Source organism: Panulirus ornatus, chromosome 2 (assembly GCF_036320965.1).
Source record: "Panulirus ornatus isolate Po-2019 chromosome 2, ASM3632096v1, whole genome shotgun sequence".
Lineage (NCBI taxonomy): Eukaryota > Metazoa > Arthropoda > Malacostraca > Decapoda > Palinuridae > Panulirus > Panulirus ornatus.
Window position 1 is genome coordinate 88,179,888 of NC_092225.1, and position 13,560 is coordinate 88,193,447.

A 13,560-nucleotide genomic window follows, 5' to 3' on the forward strand; every position below is an offset into this window, starting at 1 on the left:
CACGTACCGCCAAGCAGTAAACGACATTCCTCACCAGGTCATGAGGATCGAACACCAAGTTACCACTTGGATAAGAACTACAAGCCAGAGGCACACCCAGGACAGGGTAACAACGTTCACAATACCCCTCCACAACTGAGCGAGACACAACACCAGAGTCACGACCTGTCGTCCCTTCGACCGAGTCAGTTGTCGACGGACAGCAGCACGTCAAGCCACTCTTGGTTTCAAGAGAGTGTTCCACTGTCAGTCGCAGGGCATCAGACAACTCCAGATCTCGTCTCAAGTCAGCAAAATACTCGAGGAGAAAGTAACTCTCCTGGCCACACTCTCACCTCCTCCAGCTCCTTCGAGGTATACCACAAATTCTCCGGCCACCGGCCACAGCACAGTCACCCGACCCACGGCCACCTGCAGGACAGTAGCGTTCCGAATGACCAGTCGCAACAGACTTCGGTCCCAAGTGACTATGACCACGACTTTAACCTTACTTCAAACATCATGTTGGATGATGAAACGTTCAAGACCCTGCTAAAGCTGGCCAGAAGGGAGCTAGACTCCATACGGGGCTACCACAGCGACCCTCTGAGAGATTCGTACCACCGTACAAAAGGTGGAAATGTAAATGGGTATTCAGTCTCCACTGAGGTCGTCAGTAACGCACCTCACCGACTGAAAGCATCGGAAAACGTGTATTTTGATGGCTACAAGATACGCCCCAGCCTGTATGTTAACGGAAGACGAATTGGTAAAGATATTTCAACACTTGGGGAAGGGCTCGGGAATGATCATGATAATATATCCTTTCCCTCAGAACTCCTACACTCAGATCTTGATGAATTCCTACAAGCTTTGATAACAAATCTTAATTCCACATCATATTATCCAGGACTTGTAATACCAAAATATATTTCTAGAAACGTAACGCACCAAATGCAAGAATTTTCCAGAGTTAGCCACAAGAGAGGTGAGGATTTGGAGCTCGGTCTTTTTGTAGAAATTATCACGAACCCGGACAACACGACCGAATCAGACATTTCCAGTGCAGACGACAACAACGATAACACTAACAGCATGAGAGTCAAAACAGACCACAGTGACCGTAGCAGACTCAAAGTTCTCGAGAGACCGACCTATATTTCTAGTTTCAATCAATCCTCCACACCAGCCACAAAATCTTTTACTGAAGCCCAGAAATACATGAGCCGTCGAAGATACGCGGATTCTGCGTCCGCCGACGAACGACACACAGCAGGTTACAACCAGCCTGAGAGGACCACGCCTGCTGGGGGGGTCGCCAACTGGAGACCCGCGCAGACGCTTTCTACCTGGAGTTCTATTGCAGAGGATCGCCTGATGCACCCAGGGAACCCTGGAGGCGCTGCTCTCCTCCCGACGAAGTGGTCCAAACGGAACAATGACGACGGCCTTAAGTCACTGTTGTCCTCCTCTGACTTACCCACAGACGACTTAGAGACGGCATCCTCACCGCAAAGTTTTCATCGAAGTGGATCGACCGTGTGGACGATAATCAGTCACCCGAGTAAAGCATCAACGTCGAACCCGGCACTCAAGAAGAGTCGAAACCCGAAGAGACCGACCACCGTCGAGCGATCTGATCCAGTGACCGATACCATGAAGCATCTCAGGTTTTGGGAAAATACTGAGCAAAACAGAACGACGTTTCCAAGAGACCGAGGAACCGATTCGAAAACTGGAGCCACGTCGGAGATGCCAGCAGTTCTCGACGTGTTGAAGAAGAAAAGTCTGAAGCCTTCAACTACTTCCACCTCCGATGCGTCACCACAAATCCCCTCAAAGAATATCCAACGCGGCACACATCCGTCTAACCGTCTGGGAGGACCTTGGGCTCAAAATCGATCCGTCAGAAGAAAGAACAAAGACCCGGACACCAGACAAGCCGAGACGACGAGCGCCATCCCCTTCCTCTCGAGCATATACAGTACGTATCCCTTGTAGGTTTGGTATAAACAGTACGAATCCCTAACAGGGTTAGCATATACAGTACGTATCCCTTGTAGGTTTGGTATAAACAGTACGAATCCCTAACAGGGTTAGCATATACAGTACGTATCCCTTGTAGGTTTGGTATAAACAGTACGAATCCCTAACAGGGTTAGCATATACAGTACGTATCCCTTGTAGGTTTGGTATAAACAGTACGAATCCCTAACAGGGTTAGCATATACAGTACGTATCCCTTGTAGGTTTGGTATAAACAGTACGAATCCCTAACAGGGTTAGCATATACAGTACGTATCCCTTGTAGGTTTGGTATAAACAGTACGAATCCCTAACAGGGTTAGCATATACAGTACGTATCCCTGGCAGGGTTGGTATATACGGTACGTATCCCTGGCAGGGTTGGTATATACGGTAAGTATCCCTGGCAGGGTTGGTAAATACGGTACGTATCCCTAGCACGGTTGGTAAATACGGTACGTATCCCTAGCACGGTTGGTAAATACGGTACGTATCCCTAGCACGGTTGGTAAATACGGTAAGTATCCCTGGCAGGGTTGGTAAATACGGTACGTATCCCTAGCACGGTTGGTAAATACGGTACGTATCCCTAGCACGGTTGGTAAATACGGTAAGTATCCCTGGCAGGGTTGGTAAATACGGTAAGTATCCCTGGCAGGGTTGGTATATACGGTACGTACCCCTGGCAGGGTTGGTAAATACGGTAAGTATCCCTGGCAGGGTTGGTAAATACGGTAAGTATCCCTGGCAGGGTTGGTATATACGGTACGTACCCCTGGCAGGGTTGGTAAATACGGTACGTATCCCTAGCACGGTTGGTAAATACGGTAAGTATCCCTGGCAGGGTTGGTAAATACGGTACGTATCCCTAGCACGGTTGGTAAATACGGTAAGTATCCCTGGCAGGGTTGGTAAATACGGTACGTATCCCTAGCACGGTTGGTAAATACGGTAAGTATCCCTGGCAGGGTTGGTAAATACGGTAAGTATCCCTGGCAGGGTTGGTAAATACGGTACGTATCCCTAGCACGGTTGGTAAATACGGTACGTATCCCTAGCACGGTTGGTAAATACGGTAAGTATCCCTGGCAGGGTTGGTAAATACGGTACGTATCCCTAGCACGGTTGGTAAATACGGTAAGTATCCCTGGCAGGGTTGGTAAATACGGTACGTATCCCTAGCACGGTTGGTAAATACGGTAAGTATCCCTGGCAGGGTTGGTAAATACGGTAAGTATCCCTGGCAGGGTTGGTAAATACGGTACGTATCCCTAGCACGGTTGGTAAATACGGTACGTATCCCTAGCACGGTTGGTAAATACGGTACGTATCCCTAGCACGGTTGGTAAATACGGTACGTATCCCTAGCACGGTTGGTAAATACGGTACGTATCCCTAGCACGGTTGGTAAATACGGTAAGTATCCCTGGCAGGGTTGGTAAATACGGTACGTATCCCTAGCACGGTTGGTAAATACGGTACGTATCCCTAGCACGGTTGGTAAATACGGTACGTATCCCTAGCACGGTTGGTAAATACGGTACGTATCCCTAGCACGGTTGGTAAATACGGTACGTATCCCTAGCACGGTTGGTAAATACGGTACGTATCCCTAGCACGGTTGGTAAATACGGTACGTATCCCTAGCACGGTTGGTAAATACGGTAAGTATCCCTGGCAGGGTTGGTAAATACGGTAAGTATCCCTGGCAGGGTTGGTAAATACGGTACGTATCCCTAGCACGGTTGGTAAATACGGTAAGTATCCCTGGCAGGGTTGGTAAATACGGTACGTATCCCTAGCACGGTTGGTAAATACGGTAAGTATCCCTGGCAGGGTTGGTAAATACGGTACGTATCCCTAGCACGGTTGGTAAATACGGTACGTATCCCTAGCACGGTTGGTAAATACGGTACGTATCCCTAGCACGGTTGGTAAATACGGTACGTATCCCTAGCACGGTTGGTAAATACGGTACGTATCCCTAGCACGGTTGGTAAATACGGTAAGTATCCCTGGCAGGGTTGGTAAATACGGTAAGTATCCCTGGCAGGGTTGGTAAATACGGTAAGTATCCCTGGCAGGGTTGGTAAATACGGTACGTATCCCTAGCACGGTTGGTAAATACGGTACGTATCCCTAGCACGGTTGGTAAATACGGTACGTATCCCTAGCACGGTTGGTAAATACGGTAAGTATCCCTGGCAGGGTTGGTAAATACGGTAAGTATCCCTGGCAGGGTTGGTAAATACGGTACGTATCCCTAGCACGGTTGGTAAATACGGTACGTATCCCTAGCACGGTTGGTAAATACGGTACGTATCCCTAGCACGGTTGGTAAATACGGTAAGTATCCCTGGCAGGGTTGGTAAATACGGTACGTATCCCTAGCACGGTTGGTAAATACGGTAAGTATCCCTGGCAGGGTTGGTAAATACGGTACGTATCCCTAGCACGGTTGGTAAATACGGTAAGTATCCCTGGCAGGGTTGGTAAATACGGTAAGTATCCCTGGCAGGGTTGGTAAATACGGTAAGTATCCCTGGCAGGGTTGGTAAATACGGTACGTATCCCTAGCACGGTTGGTAAATACGGTACGTATCCCTAGCACGGTTGGTAAATACGGTAAGTATCCCTGGCAGGGTTGGTAAATACGGTACGTATCCCTAGCACGGTTGGTAAATACGGTAAGTATCCCTGGCAGGGTTGGTAAATACGGTACGTATCCCTAGCACGGTTGGTAAATACGGTACGTATCCCTAGCACGGTTGGTAAATACGGTACGTATCCCTAGCACGGTTGGTAAATACGGTACGTATCCCTAGCACGGTTGGTAAATACGGTAAGTATCCCTGGCAGGGTTGGTATATACGGTACGTACCCCTGGCAGGGTTGGTAAATACGGTAAGTATCCCTGGCAGGGTTGGTAAATACGGTAAGTATCCCTGGCAGGGTTGGTAAATACGGTACGTATCCCTAGCACGGTTGGTAAATACGGTACGTATCCCTAGCACGGTTGGTAAATACGGTAAGTATCCCTGGCAGGGTTGGTAAATACGGTAAGTATCCCTGGCAGGGTTGGTAAATACGGTACGTATCCCTAGCACGGTTGGTAAATACGGTACGTATCCCTAGCACGGTTGGTAAATACGGTACGTATCCCTAGCACGGTTGGTAAATACGGTACGTATCCCTAGCACGGTTGGTAAATACGGTAAGTATCCCTGGCAGGGTTGGTAAATACGGTAAGTATCCCTGGCAGGGTTGGTAAATACGGTACGTATCCCTAGCACGGTTGGTAAATACGGTACGTATCCCTAGCACGGTTGGTAAATACGGTACGTATCCCTAGCACGGTTGGTAAATACGGTACGTATCCCTAGCACGGTTGGTAAATACGGTACGTATCCCTAGCACGGTTGGTAAATACGGTACGTATCCCTAGCACGGTTGGTAAATACGGTACGTATCCCTAGCACGGTTGGTAAATACGGTACGTATCCCTAGCACGGTTGGTAAATACGGTACGTATCCCTAGCACGGTTGGTAAATACGGTACGTATCCCTAGCACGGTTGGTAAATACGGTACGTATCCCTAGCACGGTTGGTAAATACGGTACGTATCCCTAGCACGGTTGGTAAATACGGTAAGTATCCCTGGCAGGGTTGGTAAATACGGTACGTATCCCTAGCACGGTTGGTAAATACGGTACGTATCCCTAGCACGGTTGGTAAATACGGTACGTATCCCTAGCACGGTTGGTAAATACGGTACGTATCCCTAGCACGGTTGGTAAATACGGTACGTATCCCTAGCACGGTTGGTAAATACGGTAAGTATCCCTGGCAGGGTTGGTAAATACGGTACGTATCCCTAGCACGGTTGGTAAATACGGTAAGTATCCCTGGCAGGGTTGGTAAATACAGTACGAATCCCTAACAGGGTTAGCATATACAGTACGTATCCCTGGCAGGGTTGGTATATACGGTACGTACCCCTGGCAGGGTTGGTAAATACGGTACGTATCCCTAGCACGGTTGGTAAATACGGTAAGTATCCCTGGCAGGGTTGGCATATACAGTACGTATCCCTGATAGGGGTGGTATATACGGTACACATAATAAACGGACTTCAATCATGACAGACTTTTAATTACCACAGATGTCAGTCATCGGTATGACCCGTCGGGCCTTTAATTTACCTACAAAAACACGAAAACAAGTGTCACTTGTAAATAAGGTTTTGGTATTTATGTACGACAAATTTTTTTCAATAAAAGTGTAATCTGTGTATTACTGGATATGAATAAACAAACTTGTATCATGTCAACACTTATTAACTGTGGAATTATCTAAACTGTTTTAATATGTATATATGGCAACTTTAATGACTTCCAAATGTATATAAATGTATGATACACCAGTGCAGAATAAAATATCCTACTTCATAGGGGGAGAAATTAGCAAATTCCATATAAATAAAAATGCAATTCTAAGAAAGGAAGATGTGAAAACTGAACCACATGCAGCACAGTGGCAATATCAGTTCTATACAATACTCATTCTAAAACAAAAAAAAATCAAAAGGTCTAAATTGGAAGAAACGAAGGCAATGTAATTTCACGGCAGAAGGATCAAAGCCTATCTCAGTTTTTTAATCGCTCTGATGAAACTGAAGTTGCACTGAAATATAAACAAATGTTTAAGGGATACACACAAGCGTATAATACTTAAGGATTACCTTTTTATAATAATCTGTATTATTTACAATGATACAGAACACAACAAACTGTTGTAAGCAACGAAGCGACTGTTTAACTCTTCGAAAAAGATGTTAGGCTGAATTTTTGTAACGTTCAAAACTACAGAGCTGATGATGACACTCGACAAAGCACCTCATATACTATTCAGACTATGAAGCTATTGTGTGCTAGCATCTCTTCTTAATCACCTCTAGGATCACTTCATACTACGCACAGTATAAACATGTGTTAACACAATACCTCGATATTAACCTCTCATATGGCGTCCAATGTTTCATAGAAAACGAACGAAGTACGACGAGGAAATCATCGTTTACCCTCAGTATCTACTTCATTAAAGTGACTCTAATCATCTATCATAGCTTTTCAACTGTATTCACTGCAATCTCTCTCGCTCTACTAATACTTCTACTTACTGTGAAACAAAGCGTCGAAAAGGACACAGATCTCTCGTCACACAAGAAAACGATTAAACAAGTCCCTCTGCCACCACCTTCGACCAGATTCCGACTCTGGCTGGAGTGGTTCTGAGTCTCTAAGGTAAACAACACATGAGAGCTAAGGGTAGGGTGTACACTTTTACTATTTCATAAAATGATAAAAAAAAAATTCATGAAATAGTTTATTTTAATGTCATTAATCTTAAACATATTTTTTTTTCAATGCATTAAGATAAATATACAAAAGATGTAAGAATGTAACCGAAATATATACTAGTAAATTTGACTTATGGGATGATTCGAAAAAGAACTTCACTTCCACTGCCCAAGGCATTGTTTTGCATATTTTAGAGTAACAATAATCATAATTCTAGGATTATAATAATCAATTTTTGCCTACTTGTAATCACCCTTGAAGACTTCAAAACACCTGTAATTGCATTCATCACAAAAAATACGTTTACCGTCTATCAATCCTGAGTGTAACAGCACCTATGGCCACTGATACAATCTGATAATGACTTAACTGCTTTATGTAACTCAGGCATTACTGCGCAGTATCTTGTGGTTGGGTTGTCTCAGTGTTTTATATTCAGTGTATTTCATTTCTTAAAAGGTGTGTGTGTGTCCACAACTAGTGAGCACAAGCCCTTTATTTTTGTCATTTTCAAACACTGAATTTTTTGATCATAATGATACGACCATGAAGCACAAGGGTACGACTCTACAGCAAGATTGTACGACCCTGTAGCACTAGGGTACGACCCTTGTGTGACAATGGCCAGGTTATTATTACCTCCCAGGGTTGCACATTCGTCCTCCGAGACTGGCCGGATAGAGAGATCTTTAGAGAAATGCAGACGACAAACGGTTAGCGGCTCAAAACCTTTGTTACTGCTTCCGTCCACTTGTGAGAGCAACTTAGTGACGCTTGCAGTGGCGCAGACAATGGTGTTAACCTGCCCTCATGCTGCTAGGAGACGTGTGCTAGGAGACAAGAGACTCTGTACTAGGTAGAAATTATCGTATATCTGACAGTTTGGCCACAGAACAACCACATGTGCTTTCCTTGTCAACCACCATGACGCGCAGAGAGTTCAAGATGAGGATCGTCTGGTCGTACGTAAGGGGTTAAGACAGGTTCATGGGGTTGAGACAGGTATGATGGATGATACGATCGGACACACACGTCTTTCATCATCCCGAAAACACTATGTCAGGCCAATGGCGTCTATCCCGGTGCAGTGCAGGCTGGAATACTTTCGTATTTTCATCCCAGATGGCTTTTTGGAGGCAGATCCCTCGACGCCTCCATAGATGCCGTGGTACGCCAAGACGCTGGAAGACTTCGCTCTCCCTCCTGACAAACACGTAGTCTGGAATCAAGTAGCAGAACACGTCGAAGAGGTAGTATCCTCGAGCTTCCATGAAGGCCACGAACTCAGGGTCCTCATACCTTAGGGTCTGTGAGGAGCCGCCTGACGCAGCGAAGGAGTCGTTCCCAGGGAGTCCCGTGTGTTCTATGGCCCACACGTCGATGACCACCTGGTCGAAGGGAAATGATCGTAAGATATCCATCTCGGCGCCCTCAACGTCCAGGCTGAAGAAATGGACTCTGGAGATGTTGAGCGCCAGTAGGAAGGTGAGCGTTGGGAAACACTGGACGCGCTGGAAGGTCTTGTAGCCTGAACCGTCTGTGGCACTGGTGGGGTCCTGGTGGAGAAGTGGAGGGGAAATATATTACTCTCGTTCTGGAGGTACGAGAAGGAAATACAATATACTATGTGTAATGTCATCTTAAAGATATGCTGGCGTTTAGGATCTGTTGGTATTATAATACGAGAAAAATAAACAACCAGAAATAAGAGTCTATCATTATAACTTATGCATTGTCACAGATACATCCGTTCTAATGGGTTGCAAAAGTTCCAGGACTTGTACCTGTTGATCAGCACTATTACAAAAGTTCATTACAGTCGACCAACCTCCTCGATCCTGGCAGCCCCTCTCTCCAGCCACTCAGCGTTGTACCCCTGTTTCCTGAAGGAAGTGAGGATGACACTGTGAGGGTATGGCTTGGTAGCGAGACAACTGTTGGACGACCAAGCCTTCCTGTGCTTCCCCCTGAGGACGGCGTAGCTCTCCCTCTCCGCCTCCACCAGCAGTCCTCTCCAGCCGTGACGCCGTTCCAGCTGCAGAGTGTTGGAGAGGAACTCCCCGTCCAGCGCCCCCGCTCGACGAAGAACCCGGGCGGCCGTCCTGCGAAGAGATCCTGCAGGATCCATCGATGAAGGTCCAGGAGGGGTATATGATCTTGTAGTTCATGTAAGGGAAGTCCTTGCTTCCTCCATCCTCCTTCAGGTTGTAGGGAAGGTCGTCAGGAGGATGGAGGTAATGACGCCTCAAAAGCCTCACAAGGTTGGCGTCGTCAGGTGCCAGCGGCCCCTCGGCTCGTATAGCGACCTGCACACCATGTTATGCCATTACCATCATGAGTCACATGGGCCATATGCATAGTGAGAGTGTACGTGGTCTTAGCAGTGTCCTTAACACCTGATAAAAGATCTGTTTTGGGATATATTTTGTCGCTAATATATGCAAATGACAGACACTGAGATTTTAAACTGTAATGTGAAGATGTTTGTGGGTGACACTAAACTCTGGAGTAATGATAAGAGCGACACTGATCATATTTGTTGCTACAAGGAGACTAAGACAGGTTACACGACTGGTCGAGAGACTGGTTATAGTAAAAGGACGAACTATTGTGAGAGGAAATGAAAGATACAAAAACGGGATGATTGATGGAGTCAATATAAGATGAGGATGAAGAAGAATAGGACATGATATTAATATCATACCAATACATAATGATAAGAATACAATATCAAGAAAGCAATGTATTAAAACAAACTAGAAATCGAAATATATTATGAGATCTATTAAGAAAGCTCTTACTCACATAGGAAAAGATTCTTGATCACGTATAAGACATTTTTACATCAACGCTTCGAATATTGTATTCATATTTGGTCGCCACATTCCACAAGGGGGATATTACTCATTGGAAAACGTCCCATGTAGAGCCACCAGCAATATTGCCAAGCCACAGAACAATAAATTTGAAGAATGGTTACAAATACTGAAGCTAAAATTGTTAGAGAAGAGAGACATTGATATTAAGATCTCTTGACTGGCAAGATCACAGTCTTGAGAAGATATTACGTGAAATCTTACAAAAAGTTCTAGAGATCAAATACGGCAAAAGCTCCACCTAGAGAATTGTCCTTAAGCGCGATAGTCTGCCACTGACTACCACAGCATATAGCTGATGCTAAAAATACAAATGAATATGAAACAAGATTTATAACTATCTTCAGGAAAATAGGTAAATATCAGGCCTGTTCAGTAGAAACCCATTAATCTTTGTTTAAATGTAAATTTCTTTAGTTATCCATTATAAAATATTTGTTTTCTATGATTTGTTTTCACTTCCATTCTCTTTTAAAGTTTTAATCCTAAACGAAAATCAATAAAACGTTGCATTGGCACTATATATTCATATGGTTTACACCGAGTTTAATTCCATAGAACAAATTTGAAAGCCATTAAAATGTATCTATTATATGACAACTAATTCATTTATCATGTTAAAACTTAATTTACTGACGTGCCTCATCTCATCAACTCCTCTATCATATAACAGCCCCAAGGGCTAACCAAGCCACTGCAAGCAACAACCCATAGATTACCTGCGATAGACTAATCTCGTCCTTCTGCTGCCTGGATGGAAGGGTTGAGTGTGGTATCTTCCGGGCTGCCCCTTGGCGGGGCGTCGCTGCCACGTCATTTTCCCACAGCCAATGGCCGACCGTCACTATCATCTGGACCCGGATGAAAACATAAACATATTCATCTCCAGCCACCAACAGAACCTCCCAATATACGTGATATCATACGTCAATCTTCTTTTATCGATCAGATCATAATTCAGATGACACACTTCTGTACGGATGCTTACACAGGTGAGCGAAACGGAGAGAAACACATGGAATTTCTTGAGGGTAATGGAAGGTATCATTCGTCTCATGAACTGCTACACTACGATGGTACGATAGTTCTTACCAGGCGCCGCACCACAGGGAAGAACAGAAAAGAACAATAGCACGAGAACACGACAAGAGCAACACTGATGAACGATGAACATAAACACACACACACACACACACACACACACACACACACACACACATACCAGGAAAGTGCACCGAAAATATGAGGCTTCGAAGTAGGGACAGCACCAGGACCTGGTTTATTGTCATCGAACTGATGGATTACCTTTTCACTGTATGTCGTGCGTGTGTGTATGTATGTGTGTGTGTTCTTTATGTATGATTATTTATATTACATTAACTTTGTGCATATACAGTGTGCAATCCTTATATATATATATATATATATATATATATATATATATATATATTTACGACAGGTACGCATATAGTGACGTGCTCGGAAAGGAGGATGAACAATTAGTTTGTGTGTGTAGGTGACTTGCCTCGTCCAGCGGCAGCATCCACACGTAGCTCGTGCCTGGTCTTAAAACGTAAACGTGCGCGTGTATGTGTACCTGTGTGTGTACCCAGATGCATGCGTGTGTATACCTAGGTGTATGTGTGTGTACATCCAGGTGTATGTTTGCGTATGCCCAGGTGTATGAGTGTGTGTACCTATGTGTATGAGTGTACATACCCAGGTGCATGTGTGTGTACCTATGTGTATGCGTGTTTATACTCAGGTGTATATGTGTGTATACCCAGATGTATGCTTGTGTGTGTACCTATGTATATGCATATGTATACATATGTATACGCGTGTGTGTACCCATGTGTACGCGTGTGTGTACCTATATGTACGTCCCTACCTTCTCGTATGATTATCTGGCTTATCTAGGTAGCTCAGGTGGCCACACGTATAGAGAAACAAAGAACAACATCTTCCAACACGTCTACATCAGGCCTCTCAATATGTATGGCGAAGAAACTTCAGGAAAAGTGCATATAACTTCCCATTTGGAAAGCTTGAACTGAATGCTAACTAATGTTTAGTACATCCTTTTCAAACATTAAAACTACAGTCTATTCAGTGTTTAACTTGAAGATACGGTTTATGAAAAAAAAAATAGATAAGTTAATGAAAAAAAAAGATATGAAACCATTTCTTCTTATCAATGACCATCGCTAACGTTCAATATTGACACAGACAGAGTCGCTTTACCTTGATAACAACACACCACACTGCTTGCATGTTGTACCATGTCCTCAACACGTCAAATCTTGGGGCTTCGAAGTAACCAAGCCACTTCAGACCCACGTCCAATCCATCATCCACTGAGTATGTTAGGAAGATATTCATGGACATGCAGTGCCAGCTGGACCATCTCCCACTGTGAGGTGCGTGTTGATTCGAGATCCACCGTTGTAGAACGAACCACGTCTCTACCACGTTCAGATATGCCTTGTGATCAACACTTTCGAGCGATATTGATGCTTCGGTACATAGGGCGGCAATATAGAGAGGTGTTGCAGTTTCGATGGAAATGGATTTTTTTTTGTGCTGACCCTACCAATCTTGCGGGATCCAGACCAGACCAGACCGGGCCCCCAGCACGAGAGGGCGTCTTATGAAGGAACCCCGACCCTCTCTACGCCGCAGGATAGGTCCACACTCCTAGGGTAACGGGACGAGGCGCCGTAAGTGTCGGAGGTTTGTATCCACGACCCTTCGCTGACTCCTCCTCCTCCTTCACCTCCTTCTCCCTCACCGTTGGTGCTCATCCGGTCGACCAGGTCAGCGGCAGAAGATGGGCATCGTAGGAGAAGACGCTTTCGTACAGACACAGATAGACTGATGTACTTTATCCTAGAATTACTAGCACAGGAGAACATGAGACCCTTGTGATCTCTGTATCCCAGTAAGTTCCTCACAGCACTAGACAGTCCAGGTGTCAGATGATATAGGAGGAAAGTGCTGGTTTGACTTAGCTTTATCAGGTCTAGACGATGATGATGTTGCCAAACGTAATAACTTGGATTTACTCCTCCTTAGATACGCCTCTGAATTACAAGATACGTTTTCTCATTTTTCTATTGCACAGTCCATTTTCTACCTGAGCGTAAGGTTTATATATATATATATATATATATGTATATATATATATATATATATATATATATATATATATATATATATATATATATATAGATAGATAGATAGATAGATAGATAGATAGATAGATATATAGATAGATAGAGAGAGAGAGAGAGAGAGAGAGAGAGAGAGAGAGAGAGAG

General features: G+C 44.6%; 1 pseudogene; it reads right to left on the reverse strand.

The window, feature by feature from the left end:
- Window positions 1-7,409: 7,409 nt before the first annotated feature.
- LOC139752372 (uncharacterized) overlaps window positions 7,410-13,560 on the reverse strand; it is a 7,667-nt pseudogene continuing 1,516 nt past the window's right edge.